At 40.8% G+C, this 24,403-nt stretch overlaps 1 pseudogene; it reads left to right on the forward strand.

Annotated features, from left to right (window-relative positions):
- Positions 1-22,250: 22,250 nt before the first annotated feature.
- Positions 22,251-22,870, forward strand: LOC147448386 (uncharacterized; annotated as a pseudogene).
- Positions 22,871-24,403: the final 1,533 nt, after the last annotated feature.

Here is a 24,403-nt window from a genome sequence, read left to right on the forward strand (position 1 = left end):
GTGTGAACCCACCCCAACTAGGTCACTTGCATTTGCCAGAAACATTATCAGAATCCACCACAACACCATGGGCCACCTAGTACCACCCAGGACCACCGTGAGTAGCATTGCACCACCGCACACTCATAGGAGGGGGGAGTGCCATAGCTCAATGGCCCCAAGCTCCTCTCCCACCTTTTGATGCCAATGAGGGGGTGCCTGTTTACACTTTATATCACATACCCTTCAACTTTTTCTCTTCATGTGGGTTTAGCTCATAGTGCCACATGGTGGCTTTTGGTGAGCTCCACCCCTTGGGGTTTCAAAACAAACTTGGAATTCTACACACAGAAAAAACCTTTTTCATTATCCCTTGATGAAATGCTCCAGTTTTCTGTCTGGTTATCGAATGAGTGAGCCATGATGACCTACTAAAAACTCATATCTCAGACGTCAACTCCTTTGCATTTTGATCTCCCCGTGGCCTCAAACAATGAGCCATATCTGTCAATCAATCGAACATGTCATCATTAGAAAGACTTATCGTAAAGTTAATAGGTTATCACTTTCAAATCTTCAAAGAAATAGATAGGATAACTTAATCATGCTGCAAGAAAGAGACATAATATTTATCACCATGTCATTGGAAAGAGACAAGATAACTTGATCAATCATATAATCTACAAGCGCAACACATGTGGACAATAAATAATTCATCACTTTAATCATTAGCTAGTTGTAGGCCAGAAATCATTACAATGCCATAGCCCACTCTATGAGCACCATTAAGATAGAGACAAAGATTAAAAGCGTTAGGTTGGTTGAGGGATTGTTTCCACTCTCAAGGTGGGTAAATACATTGCTTAAAAATATCTTTTGTTTTGCTCTTGTGGCACTGACGTGCACTTCAAGATTCATTTACAAGTATGACACATGGAGTATATATCCATGGCTTTATTCCAGGGAGGGGGATTAGTACATATGCATTCTGGGGGAGCCCATGGAAAATCTCTCTCGCTCGGCTTTCTAGTTTCTATTTGCAAGTTGCAGAGCGGAGGAAAGCATGTCATTGTTTTGGTCTTTATACATGATCCCTAATCCACAATGCCTACATAGAACCCCTTTTGTCCAAAGTGAAGCATCATGTTGTGGGAGTGAAGTCATTGTGGAGATAGTCATGTGCATGTAGATAGTTTAGGATCTAAAGCAGAGCGTTTATTATCTACAAAATGTTATTCTGGAACAACTCTATTGTTCCTTCAGTGGCTACATAATCGTGACTGGCAAGTTGATTGCCATCTGCAGTGCACTCTCTTATCCACTTCTCGACGTGGTTTCCATTCCAAAACCGTGAAATGAGCATTGGACGCTCTATGTGGAGAACTATTGCAAGTGGACAAATAATGCCGCAATGAGCTATGTCAAAAAATGTGGCTTCGTCCATGACCTATTGATCCATTGTGGGTCCATGCAAGTGGACTTTGAAGATCTTCTTCATCGCATACAATGGCTCTTTAAATGCAGGATGTGTGAGACCTACACGCTTCACGTGTGCCCATCTCCCTTCTCCTAGCTACGGAGCCTATATGTTGAAGATGGCCGTTTTTGGCAAAAGATATAATACAGGGGGGAGCTAAGATTGATCGAGAGTGAGAGTGGTACTAGCAGTAGACTCTATTCTAACCATAGTTTTTGGCTCTTTTGTAGCATCAAAAGAGCTGACTTGCACGCTTGTGCGTTTGCTCCTCTTTCCAGCTTTCCCTTGCTCTTGAACTCAGTATACAACTACTGCACAAGTTGTATGCAAGTAGCTATGCTTGGCAAAGTAATGATTTCAAGATTTTTTAGATCTTGAAAAATCTTTGCAATCTATCCAATAGACTGCTTGAGCATGTTCAATAATGAACTTGATGTCATTATAGATATGTCAAAAGCAGCGGGCGTAAATGCGTGCGGAAGCTGCTCAAATACAGACTTCGCTAAGGCCTCTGTGAACTAGTAATAATGGTCCAGAGTAGAGGGGTTTAGGCAATGACCAAGTTTAGGCTCTGGCATGTGATAAAAGTGATGTACTATCACTTCAAAGGAGAATTTTTCTTGATGTTTTGCTAGCTTAAATGTCCGCCATAGCTGCAAGATATGAATTTAAAAGGGAGGGGAAATTCTCAAAATCATGTCATGATCCTAATCCAAACACAATTGACATAAATCATAGCAAATGATGATAAATTATGATTACAATACATACAATGTACAATCGAGAGGAGAATACACAAAGAGAGAGACGGAGAGAGGGGGAGGGGGAGGGGAAGAGAGAGAGAGAGAGAGAGAGAGAGAGAGAGAGAGAGAGAGAGAGAGAGAGAGAGAGAGAGAGAGAGAGAGGTGCACAAGAACTAGACCCTGTTATGTGCATTACATAGTACGCGTAAACAATTGGAGCGTGAATGTGAACAACCCAACTTGTGTGATGTACACTCAACACAAGTCCTGGACGTCGTTGTAATGTTGATTGATAAATTAGTCAATCTAATCCCTGATGAAGTGTGTGGAACACACAAAACAACCATCAATGGATAATTTAAAAACCTTAGATTGTGTCCAAACATCGTACATATTTTCACCAATGCAAGTCATCTACTTATGAGTGGCGTATCTGCGAATCAAAAAGTACAAGAGCAAGGCGTATCATGTTAAGATGAAGAGGGCATAGGTATACATCTCTCGAGTCTTAGGTAGACAAACATATCTCTCATATTTCTATGTAGTAACAACAATGACATGAGTTAATCCAATCCCTGATGAAGTGCGTGGAACTCACAACACAAACATCAGCAGACAATTTAACAATCTTAGATGCAAGCCAAATATTGTATGTATCTACATCCAAGACAACACCAAGTCATCTACTGATGAGCAATGACATGTCTTTGGAGTTCGAAACACAATAGTAAATAGTGCGTCACACAGAAATGAAGAGGGAATAAACTATGCATCTCTCCACTCTCTATTTGAGGAGCAAAACTCTTGCGTTTCTACGTCATACAAATGATGATTTGAGCCGATCTAAAATTGAGAAACCTATAAGTCACTCTGAAGTGAGAGGTATAGCATCATGCCTACTACACTCCACGAGTTGACCACTAAATTCTAAGTCAGCCCTGTGGTGAGAGATAAGACTACTGCATCACACAAGTGAGAATCTAAGTCTGTCCTAAAACTCTTCTCTACAATGAGCCAAGTGGCGGCACAGCACGAGAAAAGTGACTAATTTCTACCCACTTCTGGAGTGAGCCAGATGACTACACACCATGAAGTGGCCTATAACTTGCAAGCCAACTATGTGGTGAGAGAAAAACAACTGCACCACATGAGTCTGGCACAACACACAAAAACAAGTCAAAGATAAAAGTAACTTCAAAATTGTACCTCAATCTTCAACTCTCTATTGCTCCTCCTGTAATCACTAGTTTTGATTGAAACAGACAACGGGGCTTATATAAATATTTTTTTGATCGAAAGATTTTTCAATTTTTTGATTGAAAGATCTTTCGATCAAAAAATCTTTTGATTAAAAAGAAGTAAAATGGCTATATATTCGATGATTATACGGGATTTTGGCATATAACGACGTTTTATACGGATTTTTTTTGATACAGATGTATAAATACAATGCAGAATGAAATCTTTTCATTAACAACTCATAGCCTTGCTACATGCATAAACAATTATCCGTTATTGTTGTTTAGCAACACTTGTACCTTAAAAAGTCATTCTGAGTATCCGATAATTTTTGGGCACTGAAATTGTTCCTGACATGTTGAGCTAAAAACGGTCTATAAAACGGATTTGACCAGCACCTAGGGACTTTGTTGTGACACATACTTGAAATAGTGGGCGCCAGTGTCAGTCCTAGAGACCCATATTCTCTACATGTGGAATATGTCTCATGTAAGGGTGTATGTAAAAACAACATCCTTTAAGTACCATATGTACTTGTGCATGGAGGTAACTACAAACACTCTATGATGGGAGTGAGAGGGACCCTCATTAGCCTTTCTCCACACTGGCTAAACCGAACTCCTTGAGTCCTAGACCATGTTGTATCCCATGTGACAACATGTGCCAAATAAACCCTACAAGTGGGTCTATAACTGCATAATGCAGAAACCTATTTTGGACACTACAACCCAAATTTCTTGGCTCTTACATGACCTTGAAATCTCTCTTAAGAGCAAAAAAGGAAGAAAACATGGAATTTTATGCATCCTACTTGGAAAAGGAAACAAAAACATAGAAATAAAACTAAATCAGATGCATACCTGAATGTTGAACATAGTGTTCATGTATTGATAGTGAAAGGCACCTGCCCTAATTTCCCGCCTGCAAAGGCCTAGGAACACTAATTGAAAATTAGTGTAAATCACGTAGTATTGCACATGTAACCTTGGGTGTTGCCTTTGAGATCTAGACCCCTTGGTTAAAATCAACATTGTTAAACCCTTTGGTTAAACTTTGCAGGAAAACTGCTCAACTAGAAGCCGGCCCTCGGCCTATGTCCGTGACCCCCCTTGGGTTTGTCTGTATAACTTCAAAAGCTTAAGAGTATCCACAACCCCTTGGCAGTTGGTGGATTTTGTTCCTAAAAAGCACAATTGTGAAGGTTCCAAGGATTGACCATTAACACTTAATAAGTGAATTAGTAATCACGAGCTAGATCTTATCCCAAAAATGTACACATATAGACACTCATAGTGCTATAGATAAATTAGGACATCCACTGAAGTTGGAATCGTATTCACAACTAGATCTTTTTGGGACCCAAAAATCCATAATGCTGGGTTTTTGTGAATAGTCATGCTGTCTAAAATGCTGGCTTTATCTATACACCTTGGTAGAGATAAGCCCTTACGAGTTTAAGACGTCCAAAAACTCAACCTGATGTTCACACTTGTACTGTTAAAATAATGCCCAAAAATTTGCTAATGGCAAGAACCTTGATTGTTCATTAGAATTGATGGGTATGCACTTAATAGAATTGTTCGATCACTGATGCATTACAAACAGAAGCATCTTTCCCATTTCAAAATAGGTGGAAATAGATGCTACGTAGTCTGTTTGGTTGGCTTTTAGCCCTTCCTATTACGGTAATGACATAGAACGATGTCAAAAATATCATGTCTAGTTTCACCTTTCCCGCATAGAAGAGAGAGAGAGAGAGAGAGAGAGAGAGAGAGAGAGAGAGAGAGAGAGAGAGAGAGAGAGAGAGAGAGAGAATGTTGGGCTGAGAAAACTCCGTATTTGAATGTATTGTATGCCCCATATGTATGATCCAGTGTAGACCATGTCTATGTCTTAGCTTATCCTATAAGCGTACAATAGTGTACTTATACCACGCCCTCGTTAGAGAGAGGTACCATAAGTCACGTCTTGACCCACTTACCGTGTATGTGATCGTGACTCTATCAAGGTGCATATGTATGGCACATTGCCTGTGAATAAAATTAAAAACAAAATGTTTGAAAACATCAACAACTGAGCTCATCCTTGACAGAGTAGCTAGTGCTATAGCGGAAGCGTATGCAATGATGGGTGTTGTACGTCCATCGTACTAGTATGCCATGCATACATATCAAAAAATGGAATGATAAGCCCTTGCCTTTAATGACAGTCTCAAACCATGTGAGCCGCTGGTATACGTGCCTTGCACAATTACACTGGCATGGATACATCACAGTGCACCATTACGTAAACTAGGAGTTTATATCCACTTAGTGTCAAAGATGTGTGCCATTAATATTATTGATCTCAAGTCAATAAAAAATACCTTGGCACATAGAAGAAGCGGTGCTTCACATGAAGACAAGCAAAGCACTTTGCTTTGTGCAGTGGCTTCTTATGGAGTCTGCCCAAGCACTTTGCGTTGCACAACACAGAGATCGTTTCCAACATAAAAAGTAAAACATAGACAAAAACTAACATAACTTGAAATTGACTAACCTTGTCGCCCTTCTGTGGCCAGGTGTCTTGAGTTTTCAAAATAAAATCTCGCTTAATTTTGGCTCATAGCCATATTTGTTGTGCGAGAGAGAGTTTATGTAAGCACTATATATGTTGTCTTGGGACGTAATAACCTGCAGACACCTTGCCAAGTCTCCCCCAAGTTTGCACGCTCCTAGCATATTCTTGTCTTTTCATGATATTTTGCAGTAGACCCACTTTGGATGTTATCATTGCCCACTTTGAAAAGAAGAAAAATACTTGCAAGGTATGGACCTCATACCTGCTTGACGTGATGATTGTTATCCTTGATCATTCACAGACATCCATTTCATACTATAGCTATCAAGCACATGCTCAATTAACAAAAATCAACGGTGTAGCTCATTAAGTACACTTACCGACGAGTCTTGTTGTTGTAAGATGCGAAGGAGTTGCAATCAAGAAGAAAATCAAGAAATGCTTTGCCAGATACCGGTGTGGTTCAATAGATGATCAACTTCGTGCGGCCGAGGGCCTTGCCCAAATGCGACTACCTTGGAAGTTTGTGAAAACTTCAATGCTCTAGTTGGGTTACACAAATTGTACTCATGAGTGTCTTCAAATGGAGCCTTGCTCCTTGGTCCCAATTCTAAACATTCTGTAGAGACGTGGAAAAATAATAGTGCTATCGTCCTCAGAATCGTAGAATGTTTCAATCCTGACGAATCTACTTCAAGGCAAGATTATGGTAACAAGATCCTTGGGAAAACAAATTTGTAGAGGTAACCATGGTCCTACCATGTTGGCTCATAGCTACTGAATCTGAAACCTTACTATCAAGCTTGAGTGCTTTGTGCCAATCCCTTTGGATTGCGATGTAATTGTCTCTGCATGGCCAATGCATGCCACCTTGATGGTCATCACTCTTATGTGAACTTGAGTGGTTGTTTGCAACCATGGTTGCCAACCATTGAGCATTAACCATACAATCCCAAAAGCTTCAAGAGTTTGGTTTTTTGCAATCCAAAATTGCTGCTCAAATTCCCCAAGTGCTCATGTGCCTTGGGCATTTATGAAGAATTGAAACCCCAACCGCTGAAAACTTGTATTGCACTCAGTGTTATTGTCATTAGGAAAAATATGAACCCTCTAGGGGCCCTTTGGGATTAAGGTTAATTAGAGGCCAGCCAATAGGAAGAGGGTGGTGGAAACACTCTATACCCTCAAAAACGTAGGGGAACAAGGTAGCTTTACACCTCTTTATGGCCTCTTACCTAGTGAGAAGGTAAGGAAGGTGGCTAGGGGAAAGGGGGGGGGGGGGGGGGGGGGGGGGGGGGACCACTTTGACCTTTTTTCCCCCACTTTTTGGTCCGGATTTAAAAATACACTAAAAAATTTAAATTTTCAAAAAAAAATAAATTTCAAGTTTTCCCTCTTTAAAAGGTCCCCAAACTTATTTCATGGTCAAAAAAATATTTTTGACCGCCAAAAGTAAAAAATGTGCACTAAAAAATACACAAAATTGAATTTTTTTTAAAGAGTTCAAAACATCATTTTTCACCCTCCAAAGTCTTTCCAAACCTATTCTATAGCTAAAAGGTGATTTTCTCTCTCTACAAACTCTTTTCTAAGCTCTCCATTGCTGCAACAACCACATGCACCTCCTATAGTCTAACACTATCTCTCTGCTAGCTTTCTCCCACCTCCATTGTAGCACCAAGCAAGCTCCTCCCCCATCTCTTCCCCTTGGCCACCACATAGTTTCACACCAAGCTAGCTTCTCTTCCTTCTCTCACTTCCATTACACCATGAAACAAGATTCTACTCCTTCTAATTTTATTCACTCACACTACATGGAAACCTCTACTCCTGAAGATGGAACAAATATGAGCTCACATGATTGAATACCACAACAATAGGAGGTGTGAATAGTGTGTGGGCTTTGCAAGGGTTCATCTCCAACATAAAGATAAAATGGTAAGAAAACTACCCTTGTAGCTTACACTCAGAGCTTAACATCATCTCCATCTTTAAGTTTATCATGCTGGAGAGAATAAACCTCTTTATGGATTTCAATGTTTAGGTTGTATACCTCATAACACTGGGTGGTGCTATTTTGTTGATGGCTTTGGCGCGCCATCTATAGTTGTGTAGCATGTGATGAGTCTCACAATGCAAGTAAGTTGTGTTATCTATGGAGAGTCATCAAAGATTTTTCTTATAATTTCACTACAAGAGGCTATTCATATTAGCGACGCTCACACAACGACGCTAAAAAAAAATATCCCGGCGTCGCTATGAGCGTCGCAAATTTCTTTGGAAATTTGCGACGCTCATAGCGACGCCGACTGTGCTAAAAAAATAACAGAGCGCGCCCAAAAACTCAGATCTCAGATCTGAGTTTTTCGGCGCCATCAAGCAAGGAGCAGGTAACGCTCTCCCTCTCTCTCTCTCTCTCTCTCTCTCTCTCTCTCTCTTTTTCTTCTCCACACACACACACACACACACAAACACACACACACACACACACACACACACGAGGAGAGGAAGGAGAGCCAGGTATGCTCCTTCCCTCTCCTCACTCTCATGTTCCCTTCCCCTCTTTCTGTCTCCCTCTCTCTCTCTCTCACACACACACACATACACACACACACATAGTGTTTTTGAGAGAGAGAGAGAGAGAGAGAGAGAGAGAGAGAGAGAAAGAGTACAAACATAAACAAAAACGCACACACACATACATAAACAAAGAATGCACACACACATTGAGAGAGGAAAAGAAAGAGAGAGCATGCATAAACAAAAAACGCACGCATTGAGAGAGGAAAAGAGAAAGAGAACATGCATAAACAAAAAACGCACACATTGAGAGAGGAAAAGAGAGAGAAAACATGCATACGATCCAAAAAAACGCACACACATTGAGAGAGAAAGAGAGAGAAACTAATTTAACGTCGTAGGAAACTAATTAAAATTAAAAGACCTAAAGATCTAGCCGACGAGGAGTTGAACTCAAGACCTATTATTCAAGAGGGAAATGGCATAACCAATCTATCATACTTGGCATGGGTGATAGAAAGGTTATACCATTTATCTCTTTTTATTGGCACACACATCCACACCCGCGCACACACACAAGAAGAAGAGAGTTATAACGTCGTAGGAAACTATCCTAAAAGACGTTAAAGATTAGGTTAGATGTAGAATTACGTTAAATTAGATTTAGGTTTATTTAAGTTAAATTAGATTAGATTTAGGTTTATTTTTAATTAGATTTACGTTTATTTACGCTAGATTTAGATTTACGTTATATTAGATTAGATTTAGGTCTCCATAGACTGCGATGCCTGCATGAAGCGAGTGAAGAAAGCCCTCAATGGAATATAGGGTATTGCTACCTTCACTCATGGTGGGCTCCGTCGATCCAAAAGTACTGGTGAAATGTCTTCAGAAGATAGGGAAGAAGGTGGATCTTCAGGGCGGCAAGAGTCACTACATCCCCGACACAATGACCATCTAGACAACCTCTAGTCATTCAATAACAACTTCAAAGTTAGTAACAAGAGCAAGAATGGTCTAAAGGGCCAATTGCTGTCATCAGATGTGGATGGAGATGAGGCAGCATCACCGCCGGAAGTTAACTCTCACATCTTTAGTGATGAGAATGCCAACTCTTGCCGAGTTATGTGAAAAATTATGTGTTAAATCAGTTTTAAGGTTCTTATAATCCCTGTTAGTTTAGTTCTTTGTTTTTAATATAACATAATTTACGTTAGATTTAGATTTATGTTATATTAGATTAGACTTAGGTTTATTTAGGTTTACCCACACACACACACACACACATACACACACACACAAGAAGAAGAGAGTTTTAACGTCGTAGGAAACTATCCCAAAAGATGTTAAAGATTAGGTTAGATGTAGACTTACATTAAATTAGATTTAGGTTTATTTTTAGTTAGATTTACGTTTATTTAGATTTACGCTTATTTACGTTAGATCGAGTCCACGCAAGAATTACTTACGGTTTAGGGTTTAGAGTTAGACGAACGGTGTTTGTCTCTCGACATCCGTAACTCAATCTACAAACTTGCAAAGCTGGTGCAATGGATCTCACAAAAGGAGATCAACGTAGACTCCATACCATTCGCCAAACTAAATGCTGGGGAGCTTGTGTGCATGTTTGAGAAACATTTTCCTACTACCATGCTAACCATTCAGGTGCATCTTCTTGTTCACATAGTTGATGAGGTGGAAATAGCTGGCACAGTTCATTCCAGATGGATGTTCTTCTTAGAACGTTTCACGAAAATGCTTAAGGGATATGTGCGTCAAAAGGCATGTCCGGAGGGTAGCATGGCAGAAGGTTGGTTGGTATCAGAGTCCCTAGTGTACATTGGAGAGTGGCTAGATGGATTTTATAAAGCCCACACGCTATGGCGAACCATAGATGATGAGCGCATATCTGGGATTGTCATGTGCAATCTCGGTGTTGAGAAGAAGATGACGGAAGATCTAGAGGCTAAAATCAACCGATTTTGCATGCTTCACAATCCAGTGATGCAAAAGTGGATTTCACAATATCAGGATGCAAAGCAAGAGCGACAAAGGGCACGAATCGAGTGGAGACGGGGAAGACGACCACTGATGCACTATCCGACGGGTCTGGAGAGCCTACCAACCTTCATGAGCTTAAGATGGTTGCACAACCAATTGAAAAGCGCACAACAATGCGGTGACGAAGTGACTGAGGAAGAGTGGGAGTACTCTCGGGGTTGCGCGACCAAGGTAAGTTTGCAATGTACGACATGCTAGTGACTTTATTTCTAAACGTTTGAACGGCCACTCATAATCTTTGTTCGTTGTAGTATAAGTCATACACAGCAGCATGGTGTAAAGGTCGACATTTTAGGGTGGAACGGATCGACAAAAAGCGTTTTACTCAAGATTGTGGAATCATGGAAAAATTTGAACAGTCTAGTCGACGACGTTCCTCTGATGCAGATCCTGTGGTGGCGGAACTCACTTACTTCGGCACGCTGCAAGAGATTTTGAGGATCGATTACAAAGGATTTTTTGTCGACTTGTTCGACCTGCAATGGTTCAAGATAATCATGGAGGGTCGCAAGTTACTGTGCGTAGAGGAGAGTCTGGTTTTCTTGAGGTGGATTCTACTAAGAAATGGACTGACCTACGAGACACTTTCGTACTACCAGAGCATTGTGAACAAGTAAGTATGTAAATAGTTAACATCCCCCTTTTACAAGTTATGTGCTTGAAAGCTCTCATGTAAGTTATGTGGCTCTGGCAGGTAATATTTCATCCTACAAAGTCTACATCAAACTGGTGGTACGTCATAGAGGTAGCCCCTCGTAGTGCAAGGACGTAAACCGGCTACCATGTGCCAATCACAACGGCATCAATGGAGGAGATCAGAGAAGATGCTCAATCAGAAGCCGCTGCGGTGGTGCCAGACGAGCATCAAGATGCTACTACTCTATATGGGGTGCATGCAGAGGAGCTACAAAATGAAACAGAGGATATGTGTTTAAACGGAGAGCTCTATATAGATATAGGAAGTTATGCTGAGTTATGCGAGGATGAGACAGAGATCTCTTAAAGCCACAAATATTGTATTTGAACAATTTTGCTCCGTGTTGTAAAAGCTCTGGCTCTCTATGTACCTTCCATGGTGTATAACGCTCTTTTCTACTCGCGCTCACATCTTTTGATTGAAAATTCTAAGTTTTTGACTTGCCTCTTCTATCACTCAATTCATTGCGTCATTGTATTTATATGCGTCATTACGTCATTGTATTTAATGGTCTTTGCGTCATTGTCTACTCTATTCATTCAATATTAAGTTTAAATATTCGTGTGTTTAATGCAGGTATGGATGATGAGGAGTTTCTTTCTTCTTTGTCACTGCAGCAGAGACAGTGGTACGTGGAGCGTCATCGCTCTGGCGCATCATCGCGCGTTCCTACTCCATCCGCATCTCCCTCTCTTTCGGAGCATTCGGCGCGCTCCGAAGCTTCGGCGTCGACGAGACGATCTTCACACTCGTCTAGACACCGGCACTCTAGTGGTGGCGGTGGCGGTTGTTGTGGGGATTCCGCCGCCGATGCCTCCACACCGCCTCATGTTCGACGAGGCTCTTTACCCTCCCCTTCTTTGCCCGCCCCCACACCAGCCACAGCATCGCCATCTACGCCAGGTTTTGTGCGGCTGACTGTTCCTAGCAGCTACACACCTCTACCTACTCTGCCAGGAGCCACGCCACTCGACACTCCTCGCTTCGGGGCCCAGACGCCGGTGGAGACACCTGACGTCCGTACCCCCATCGACAGGCCGCTAGAGACCCCTGCCGGGACACCCAGGTTCACGCGTCACCGGCCAGAGGGCTTGCCTTACTCCGTCGACTTCAGCGGGGGCATCATCATGGATGATGACGGCAAGAAGGTGATCTCGCGCATGCGTGGTCTTTGCTCTCAGCTGTTTAGACACTACATACTAAACAAATGGAGTGAAGTACCAAGTGATTTAAAAAACAGAGTCATCAGCATACTTCATGATGAGTTTCCCGTTCCAACACGGGATCAGCGCTTCAATGAAGACCTGATGAAGATTCGAATGCGCGAATACTACAAACACAAGCGTTCCGAAGTGCAAAAAGCAATCAAGAATGGGTGGAACAGGCCAGATTGGCTGGCCAAAGAAGATTGGAAGAATGCGAAGAAAGCAGCGCGCGAGAATCCCGACAAGTGGAAGCAACAAAAGGATGCAACCAGAGCGCAAGTAGAGGCAGGGAGCTCACACCACTTGGGGAGCGGTGGATGGGCATCATTTGAGGCCGATTTTGTAAGTGTTTTCGCATTGCTCTTTATGTTTGATAGTTTAGGGTTTATGAGTTTTTTAATTCTAACATAATGAAATCTTTGTATGTTTTGACAGTGGTCGATGACAGGACGTGATCCCACACCGTACGAGCGCGAGTACGTAGGCAGGAAGGGCTTAAACGCCCTGATGGACATTCTCAGTTCTCGCGGCGGCATGGTTAGTATTAGGGTTTACTCTTTTCTATTTTTTGTATTTTTTTATAAATGTCGTTATATGTTTATACTTACTGAAAGCTGTCTTATTGTCTTTTTTTTGCAGAATCTGACAGATACGCCGCTTGGACGCGATGAGACGTCTGACTAGACGACGTCAGTTTAGCCGTAGCTAGATAGCATTAGTTTAGGGTTTCTCATAGCTTATGTATCATGAGACGGATTTTATACGTCTTTTTGAACCATGTATATTATTACATTTGTCACCGCAGTTCCTTTTGCCAATCAATTCTTTATGCCTATGATGTTGTACAATTGTCATTATTACATTTGCCAATCAATTCATTTTGCCTATGATGTGTACAATTGTCAATTTTACGCTTGTCAATTTTGCAAACAATGTGTCTTGTGGGTGACTATTTTGGGTCTATTATCTACCCTTGCACTTTTTTTAAAAAGTGAATCAAGTACAATATGGTTGATGGGTGGCAAGGCATTTAATGCCCTGTCACCAAAAAAAAAATCTCTCGGGCGTCGCTATAACCGTCGCTATTTATGGCTCTGTAGCGTCGCTATAGTCTTCTGTGTAAACGTCGCTATAACCGTCGCTATGACCGTCGCTATGAGCGTCTCTATATAGCGACGCCTATAGTGACGCTCTCGTAGCGACGCTCGTAGCGACGGTTTTAGCGACGCCGGGGGTTATAAAAACCCAGTGTATTTCCGTCGCTAATAGCGTCACAAGAGCACACAACCTCTTGTAGTGTTTATTCTTTGTATAGTTATCATTAGATTATCATTTTCTACTTTATAATAACTTTGTGCTCACTAATCTGTTGTTTACTTACAGAGTCAACTTCGTTTCAAAGGACATGAGCAAGCAACCATGTGCAGAGATGGAAATCACTCTATTTTTGTTCCAAGAGGAACCTTTCACTACGATGTTAAAGGATTTTGATAAGAATAGTAGAATTTTTATAGAATCTTGAACCAATAGATACTCTCTAGGAACTCTTAGAAAAGCCATCCATATAGTACTACTATCTTTCTTAGTGTCATAGACACACAAATACTCAAGTGTATATGAATCTCTAGATGAGGAAGACAAATACTTGTAAGAGAAGCCTAATAACAACAACATCGTCTCCGTTTGTGATTATTTTCATGAGGTTGGATTCCTCTATAAATGCAATATAAATGTGTTTTTTTGTTAAATTGTATCGCATTGAGTGAGAGTATTTAATTTAGATTACTGGAGTTTCATACAGATTTGAGAATTATTGTTGAACTTTATGGATATTTTTATTTGCCAGTAAGATGTTTCAAGTCTCAATTCTTAATAAAAAATTCAAGCAATATTTTGATTTTAGTTTAATCATTAATGGTTATTCTTATTAAAGTGGATCATAACCTTTGTCAAGATGTCCTCATTTGGGGATGCTGAATATATATCATTAACACTAGGTTGGTAATGGGACACTTTTATGTCCTGGGACATTTTTATGTCCTGTTAAGTGACCATTTTCCTTGAATTATGTTAAGAGTTTCAAAATAGATTTTGAGGTGCTATCTATCTAGAAATTTGTCTCATGAGCTGAAAAAAACTTGACATTTTTTTGGAATATCAATTCCATCTTTAACCTTGTCCTTGCACAACATTTCACAACCTAAACTATGTGAAAAAACGGGTCGTGTTTTTGGCTTTTTTCAATTTTTTGCAACTATACCACTCTAGAATTCATGTTTGTGAGGTCTATAATGCTAGAGAACTATCTTTAGTAGTCCTCAACATGTCCTGATGCTTCTAGGGAGAAATAAATGTTAAAGTTGTAAGTTATGGCCAAATTACAAAAATTGTCAAATCCTGTTTTTTAGCCAATTTTAGCTCTTCTATGATTTGTTTTGGTGGCTTTCATGATATCCAAATGCAGTTTTGATTTTCTATGTCGCATATTGTAACATAAAGCTAATATTCCTTGAGTTTTGGGGCACGTAATACCCTATTTTTCATAGTAGACAACGATGGTTGATTTTTTCAATTATAGAAGAAAACAAAACATTCTAATATATCAAGTATAGCTTTTTCAATATTGTTAGTTTCTTGTGACAACTACATGTATTTTGTAGGTAGTAACGATATCTAGTCATAAGGATCAAATTTGGCTAGATATTGAATAGTTTCTATGGGATTCTACAACTCATAATGTTGAACCCAGTTTTTTCATGTTTGCTGTATTTAGCACTTCATCTTTGTCCCCAAGATTGCCCTTGGTAAGAGATGTGATATTCTTTTGACATGCTCCATGGCTCCTTATGAACCTAAAGAAAAATAGGGAACTAAGAAAACATGTATATATTATTTGTATTGAGCGTCGCTATAGAAACTTTGATGATAGGTTTGCAGAATGGTAAAAATTCAACTTTTTTGTACCTATTTCTTTTGGCAAAACAAAAAATAGTGAGTGAGAAGCAATCATATGTTTTGATCACCAACCCATTGAAGTTAACTAGGAAATTTATCTCAAGTCCTACAAAAATCCCTAATCTTATTTTTATGCAACAAAACGTAAGAAATGACTGTTTTGATGAAAATGTACTGGTCCATCAACTTTGGAGGCTTTGTGTGACCAAAAGATAAGAAATTTTACAAGTTTCTAATTTTTTAACATGTGTAGTAGGCCTTGAACTATAACCTCATGAAAGGATTTTACAAAATGAGTTGATCTACTATGGTTTTGGAGGTTTTTTTCAAAACCCTGAAAGGACCCTTTTATGTCCTGTTAGGTTACCAACCTAGTGTTAACAACGTTTCACAAGTTGAGAAAGCTAAATTCTTGTTTTCCAACATGTTATTGTTTCCATACTATGCCTATGCCAAGCTTGACTTAGAGAAATGACAACTTGAGATGAAGGTGTCGATGTATAAGGGTGACTTATTATTGACTCATATTTCATCATACATATATTATAAAGCCTTTGAGTTTCCACCATTTTGAGTAGTGTTGACAAGTTTTTGGTATCAAATCTTCTTAAATATCCCTATTCATGAGCTATTGGTACCAATAGATATTACCTTGTGAACTTAACTGTTAAATTGCGGATTTGATTTTTACTATGTAGCTCATTTGGATAGAGAAAGTGTAACATAAATTATAGATACCTGCATTGTTATATGTACCAATCGAGCCTATGTAAACTGCTAATCAAGAAACCTTTGGTTAGATACTATAACAATAGGGGTCACATGTGGTTTCAAATACCAAAGAAATGGCTTAACCAAAACATTCCCAAGAACACGAGGTGGACACGAGGAAGTACAAATTGGCTCCTTGTTTGGTCAATTTCTAGTGTGAATGTTTAGTGCACAGGATTTGTGAGGCCTTTGACCTGGGGAGTTCACTAAAGTATATGTAACATAGCACACGTGCCCAACATAAGTGATTTTGTATTCTTGTAAAGTTACAGAAACATGTGTAGATAAGGTCTATAAGGGGTACTTTTAATCCATTCTGGGCAACGCACATGATATAGGAAAATTTTACATAGTGAATGTTCCACACCTTTGAACACATAGAAAAAGGGACCCGGGGGGGGGGGGGGGGGGGGGGGGGGTTGGTGCTCTGATTACATCAAACGCTACACCTCTATCTCATTGCCATGCATTAAAAAACCCCCTATTTATCATTATAAGACCCCAAGGGGGGAGCTCTTGCTCTCTGTACATCTAGCTTACATCCTTTTCTTATACTTATACACAATAGTGTTATAGAATTTTTCCATGTAAAGCTCCCAGAGCCCTCAACAAGAGTGGCCACAAGGGTGTGCAAAATGGCCATCCAAAAGTCCCGGATGACCAATTCACGCGCCCTTGCGGCCACTTTTTTTTTCTTTTTCTTTTTTTAGTGTTGAACTTTTAGACCGTGATGCAAAAAAAATCATATCTTGCTCTGATTCTCCAAAAATCAACGTGCAAGTTGGCAATTTTTCTAAAAATGATATAAAACAGGCTTTCTTACTTTTTCCTTAATCTACGGGCTCCAACGAGCATTAAAACCATGGAATCTGAAAATACTCAAAGAACTAATTTTTTAAATTGTGTTAAGGACTGGATTTCCTACATACAAAACTTTTCCAAAATCTTGCTCTAACATCTTCAAAGGCCCCAGGGGGTGAGCTCTTCCTCTCTGTACATCTAACTTACAGCCTTATCTCATACTTATACACAATAATTTTGTAAATTTTTGCCATGTAAAAGATTCCAAGGCCTTCAACAAGAGTGGCCACAAGGGCGTGCAAAATGGCCATCCAAAAGTCCCGGATGGCCAATTCGCGCGCCCTTGCGACCACTTTTTTTTAAAAATTTAATTTAGTGTTGAACTTGTAGACTTTGATGCAAAAAAACATATCTTGCTCGGATTCTCCAAAAAACAACGTGCAAGTTGGCTATCTCTTAAAAAATAATGTAAAACAGACATTTCTTACTTTTTCCTTAATGTGCGAGCTCCAACGAGCATTAAAACCATAGAATCTGAAAATACTCAAAGAACCAAAGTTTTTTATTGTGTTAAGGACTGTATTTCCTACATACAAAACTTTCCCAAAATCCTGCCCTAATACCTTCAAAAGTGGCTTCCAAGGAGTGCCCTCGGTCAAAATTTGAAACTGAAAGAAAATAATCAGAATGAACTCCTAAATTGTGTACAAACTTTAAAATAACCAAAATTTCTTTCAAAAAAAGTTATTACTAAAAATTTGAAAATAGACTTCCCTTGGACTTCCCACGACGATAGAAATCAAAGGGTTTAAGGAGAGATGTGGCATCGAGGTTTATTCCGTCAAGATCTCTTCTACTTTATCATGTCTTCTCATGTACAATCTTACCAAACAAAAACAAATTTACACTTTAAATGACTACAAAGCTTATTTAACTTATCAAACAATCTAAAATATGGTAGACCTAGAGTGCTCTTACACATTAGCAAACAAAAAAGTCCAAATTTCTTCTCATTAACTTTGATTAACATACATTTGTGAACAACTTCCAAGGAGTAGTACGGTCATAGTTCTTACATCCATTCCATGATATGGCATGGTATGGGGTGACCTATCACATAAAAATATCTTTGGTAGGAGTGCCCTCGTGTTAGGAAAGGGTGTGTTGTTGCTGATGAAAAGATGTTGCATTGTCCTACTAGGGATCTCTCCATGTTAGCATAATGATCTTTGGTGTAGTGGGAGCCACATTGCCGTTGAGGAGAGCTTTGTGCCACCGTAAAAACTTCATGTTATGCCAGTTCCTTGAGCCATTCTTGCAAACAACACCACTCAACTAGCATAGTAAGAGGTCACCTTGTAACAAAAACATGTATGATGAATTCAACATTTGCAAGCTGTATAATAAAGACACTTGTTAAGTATAAGTTGTACAAATTTGCAAGTATTTCCATCCAACTGGGAATAAACAATCCTAAAATATACATGATGAGATTACCCACCTCTAATAATCATGGATTTGAAGCACCTACCTGCAAGATGTAATAAAGAAGACTGTTTTAGAGGGAAAGTGGTGACACTTGGCCTCTCTAACCTGCAGCATTTCACTATTTGTGCACAAAAGCAACCTTTGTGCCAAGCACTACAAAACAAGTAGAGGCAACACCTTATACTTCAAAATTTATGATAAGAAGAACACAACCGAAAGAAAGAAGTATATTGTTACCTTGCACAAAGGGGTGTTTTATTCAAATATGTGATGGTATTGGCAAGATATTGAAGACCATCAACATTCATCTCACCGACGGTACGACGTTTTTGGGATGACCTCTGCTCTCCCTCAAGTGTGGCCTTCGGTGCAAACACCACGGACAAGAAAACATGTATGCATGCGATTTCTGATCTCCGTGAGCACCATGGCAGCTGTTACGTGAGGAAGAAAAAGATGAAAAGAGAGAGGGGGGAGGGAGAAGGAGGAACATGGGAGGAGAGAAGGGGGCAGTGGGGGAGAGGGAGAGAGAGGGGAGGAGAAGGAGAGAAGGGGACAGGGAGGGAGAGGGAGGAACATGGAAGGAGAGAAGGGGGCAGTGGGGGAGAGGGGGGGAGAGAGAGGAGGAGGAGGAGAGAAGGGAGCAGGGAGGGAGAGGAGAGGGAGAAAGAAAGGAGAAGGAAGAAAGAACAAAGGTTTTTTTTTTGGGGGCCTTTTTTTTTTGAAAAATTGGACTTTCAGTGCTTGTAGGTTTTAAAAAAGGTCAAAAAATGATTTTTTGATATGTATATATGTTGGGGGAAAGTTTTAAGTAAAAAAGAAGTAAAAATAAATTTTTTGAAAAAAAATCAAATTTTGGCTCTTAGTGCCCCACGTTTTTGCTGATGTGGCCACACCTCTTTACTCCCTTCACTTTCAAAAAGCTAGAGAGAGAAGGTGACCTCCTAGGTCCACATCCTACATATCTCTAAAAAAAAGGCTAGAAAAGCCTACTCAAAACTAGCTTCTTGAATGCCCTTGTCCCCTTAACCCTACACAACATTAGCCTTAATCCCTAAAAATTAGGATTCCTTACAAGGCCCATGCAAGGTCCATATTTCTCCTAATGGTATTGTGCTTTGCCAATCAATCAAGGAGAGGGTGGGGGGCCGATCGTAGGCACCTCCCCTTAACTTTACAAAATGCTAATTTTCTCTTGGGCGGCCAAAGTTGGGAGACAAGAAAAAAAATAAAGCTTGAGCTGCAGCGATGGCGACGACGAACGCAGCAGAATCTCTTCCTAGCACTCGATAGAGGCTTCTAGGGCGCATATCGGTGTGTCAAGCCTTGCATCCCTCTGCAAGGAAAACCCAGCAAGACAAAGATGGTGCAATTTTGTTAAAGTCAATGCCGCCCCACTCCCAGGCTAAGCCCCTCTGCACACATCGTTCTCGATTCGGCCTCCCCGTCTAGCAAGTGTGCCTTGGCCCCGACCTCCTGCTTAGCCGCCTTGCACACTGTGATTTGCATGATCATGCAAGACCATGCATGTCCTGCTCCTCAAAACAAGAGAAAGAGAGAAGACTCCGGAGAGATGTAGGCCATGCCTCATGCTGAGAGAGAGAGAGAGAGAGAGAGAGAGAGAGAGAGAGAGAGAGAGAGAGAGAGGAAGGGAGAGAGAGAGAGAGTCCTCCCCCCTCCTCCATAGCTCTCCTCTCCCCTTAGATTTGATACCAGTGAAAGGCCATAGGAAAGATAGACATACCACCCAACATTCCTATATATAGGCCCTTGGCCCTCTGGCTCTCAGCTACATATAACCCATGTACCGCATCTATAGCCGGAGTTGACCCTTGGCCTTGGCCCATCCTACTTTAGGCCTGACATATTTGTCGTAAGAGGATCAATTTTCTACGTCTTGGTAGAGCATGGATGCTCTAAAAATGCATCTACAAACATGTCATACACAACACTTTGGAGCTCATCCGTTAAATATATGCATCTAGTCTGTCATTGACATGACTATAATATAATCAAGACTATTCCATCTCGTACCTTAGATACATGCATAGGGTAGACCAAGCCACTCCAAGCTCCCCACATAATCACTAGTGATTTGCAATGGATTTGAAAATACTATTCTCTAACCAGTACTTGACATCCATTGTCTCTCATTTGTCTCATCGAGATCAAATTTGTCTCAACTGAAACATGTATCGCACATGATGAAGTGGGTATGAGGCACCATTGGGCAATGACAAACATACATCTCTTGTACCCTCTATGTCACATACTGAACCATCAACAAGTTTCACACAACCAAATCTCCCATTAGAAAAACTATTAAACCACTCATGACAGGGTGTGACGTGGAAAGTAGGATCACCATCTAGTAACCATTGTGGACAAAGTGTCCATCTGCAAGAGATATACTCGAGGCAAGCGTGACATCATCGTCACTAGTATAAATCGCCACTTGAATTGCCTCTCTAACATGTTTCAAAGCCATATCTACATCTCGCATAAATATCCTTTGTTGTCTCATGCGTTTGAAGCAACGTTGTCTAATGTGTCATGTGTGACCACAAAACCAACATCTCAAGTGTCGATACAAAAAAAATCACTATCTCACATAAGTTGTCGTGATCATGGACTTAAAACTGTCACAAATATCAATTTTCATAATTGAATGTCAAAGTGGGAGATCATCTTGACCACTATCACGAAAACAATTTCAAAATGGGATAAAGAAGAGCTATGGCTCTACAACATGTACAAGGGCAATGTCCATTGTGGCTAAACTAATGTTGAAGAGAAGTGCATCAAACCTAGACCGTAAGGAGCTCCCTGTAAGGAGAAAGAATATCAAAAGAGTTTACCAACACTCTTAGTTCTCAAGCATATCAACGCATAAAATCTCCCATTTCCAGTTGTCATGATGGTGTTTGTGGTGGTCACTTTGCCCTCGATATAAGAAGTAGGAAAATCTTGCAGGCTGGTTTTGTATGGCCTAGCCTCAACCGTGATGTACACCACTGGTGTAAAACATGTAAGTGTTGGGTCCAAGCCCTTGTCGGCCAGCCCGTGGGAAAGCCTCTTATAGGCATGCAGTTGCATGGTTCAATTAGCATTCAGTTTGCATGGCAAGTATGCCTATATATGTAAAAGGCTTTACAATCAATTCAATATAGCGTTATTTCTTTCTGGTTGGTGTCGAGTCTCTCCTCTCTCTCTCCTTCTTGTTCTTTGCACCTGCACCCATCTCCAAGCTCACCATGGCATCCCTTCGACTGCATCCCCCATAGCAGCCCTCGTTGCAACAACTGGTATCAGAGCGAGGCCGAACTTGGCGCCGAACTTGGCTCAAATCAGCATCGCGAGAACAGTTGCATGCAAGCTTGAGGTGCTAACTGCCATCGACAGAGGCGGATGCTGCAGGCAAACAGGCTGCAGGCTGCGTTCTTATCCACTCTATGCCTTCGTGGGCAAAGTACTCACACGCGCACACCCATATGGAGACTCACATAGCAAAGCCCTAAATTCTCTTCTCTTGGCATTTTGTGCACTCTCATTCTCTGAAACTCTTGTGCAAGAAATCTATAAGGTCTATCGATCCAGCCTAATTGTAGGTTGTTTTGCGTCACAGTGTAGATTTCACAGACGATTGTTGAGTTTCAACACTTCGAGCTGCAGCAATAGAGACAACTATAGAGAGAACACACACATTTGAGGAAATATTATTCTCCTTGAAAATTTTCTATTGATATGCCTCTCACATGTCAAAGCTGGGATACGTGTTTGGGGTTGTGAAGTTGAGCAACAACTGGATTTGTGCTGGGAGCATGGTACATTCGGGTCTATGCATGCTTTTGATGGGTCTGGCTTCTCAACCTGCTACAAATGCCTACCTCGAAGATGACAACTTCCAACATGACATTTCCCGCACCAATAGTATGGCATCGACATGTCGTAATATTTCTGAAGTATCACCTGATGTAGCATGGCAAGAAAGGAAAAACATTGGATTTACAGATTTTGGTAGGTCAAGCTCAAAGGGGAGTTTTTCCCGTGAAAGTAGTCGGAGCAGCTTTTGGAGCCCCTATAGGTCAACACTGAGTGCTCTCTCTGAGGACAAACCATGGACAGTTCTTCATCAATGTATGATAGTCGGGTTTAGGATGAAAGGTCATCATTGTCCTCCTTAAGCAGTAGTGAAGAATGTAGTAGCTCATGCAGTTTAGAGGATGTCTCTGAGGTACAAAGTTCCTATAAAGGACCATTGGCTAACATGTACGCCTTGGAGGAGGCTCTTTCCCGCAAGAGAGGACTATCTGGGTTTTTTGCTGGTAAGTCAAGGTCATTTAGTTGTTTGGCAGTTGTCAATGCATGTGCGTAGCGATAATAGCGAAATCTCCGCTAAGTTCAAAAAAAAAAAAAAAAACCGACAAAGCAGATTGTTTTATTAGCAACAGTTTCCTATCACAGTTTTGTTTTCAATTTTGTCTAGTATCAACACAACCATATAGTTTTTTGTTCAAAGCCTTGTTTTCACCTTATGAATCATCAGTTACTGCCATCTCTCACACATTTGTACGGGCTATAGACACTGCCACCCATGAGTGGTAAGACCTCCCAATTTATCATTGTTTGTTTTCAAGTACCATTTTTGTTGCACTCTCATGAGGTTACTGGGTACACCTTAAACCCAAGGTTTGGCAGTGAACCAAAAACTCCACTTTTGGTAGCTAATGTTTTGACCTACACCCTATCTATTCAAGGGGGGGTTACTGACCTAGCACCAGGTTATGGATACACCAAAAATCCTTGGTTGTGAGAAAACCTAAAACTCACGGTTCACGAGTATACCAAAAACTCGAGGTATCATGAGAGTGGTCTGCCCAGTTTGGGCTTGAGGGGGGGATTGTTGGGTCCAAGCCCTTGTCGGCCAGCCCGTGGGAAAGCCTCTTATAGGCATGCAGTTGCATGGTTCAGTTAGCATTCAGTTTGCATGGCAAGTATGCCTATATATGTAAAAGGCTTTACAATCAATTCAATATAGAGTTATTTCTTTCTGGTTGGTGTCGAGTCTCTCCTCTCTCTCTCCTTCTTGTTCTTTGCACCTGCACCCGTCTCCAAGCTCGCCATGGCATCCCTTCGACTGCATCCCCCATAGCAGCCCTCGTTGCAACAGTAAGTTGTGTAAAAAGGCCGGCACCAAATCACTCATGCTTGAACCACAGACACCTATCCTTTCATATGGACCATTTGAAAAATGGGGTATAGATGCCATAGGACCATTGCCTAGGGCCAACTCATGGAAGTTCTACATCATGATGGGAGTCGACTATATGACTAGATGGGTGGAGGCTACAGCCACAACTAGGATCACAGCTGTAGAGGTAGCTAAGTTTGTCTATGAGCACATATGCTGCAGGTTTGGCACACCATTCGAAATCATCCCTGATAGAGGACTAGGTTTTAGAACAGACTTGGTAGGAGAGTTAATGCAAAAAGTTGGCATTACAAGGAGGCATTCATCACCATATTACCCTCAATGTAATGGCCTAGTTGAGAAAGTGAATGGAATGGTTTGTAAAATTATCACCAAGCAGGTTAACAATCATCCTGGAGATTGGGATAAGTATCTACTCCCAGCTTTGTGGGCCTACAGAACCTCATTCCGTACATCTTTGGGGCTCACACCATATCATTTGGTATTTGGCAAGGAGGCAATCGTGCCTATTGAGGTGCAACTACAAAGTCTCAGAGTGATGGAAAGCCAACTTCAACGGCCCAACATGCATTTGAGAGATCACATCCTCGACTTGGAAAGACTACTGCTGGATAGAGAAGAAGCAATCAATTATTTTGCGGCACAGGTAGAGCATATACGGCTTAGCTTTAACCAACATCTTCGACGCAAAGAATT

Source organism: Adiantum capillus-veneris, chromosome 10, assembly GCF_014529385.1.
Source record: "Adiantum capillus-veneris isolate H3 chromosome 10, ASM1452938v2, whole genome shotgun sequence".
Lineage (NCBI taxonomy): Eukaryota > Viridiplantae > Streptophyta > Polypodiopsida > Polypodiales > Pteridaceae > Adiantum > Adiantum capillus-veneris.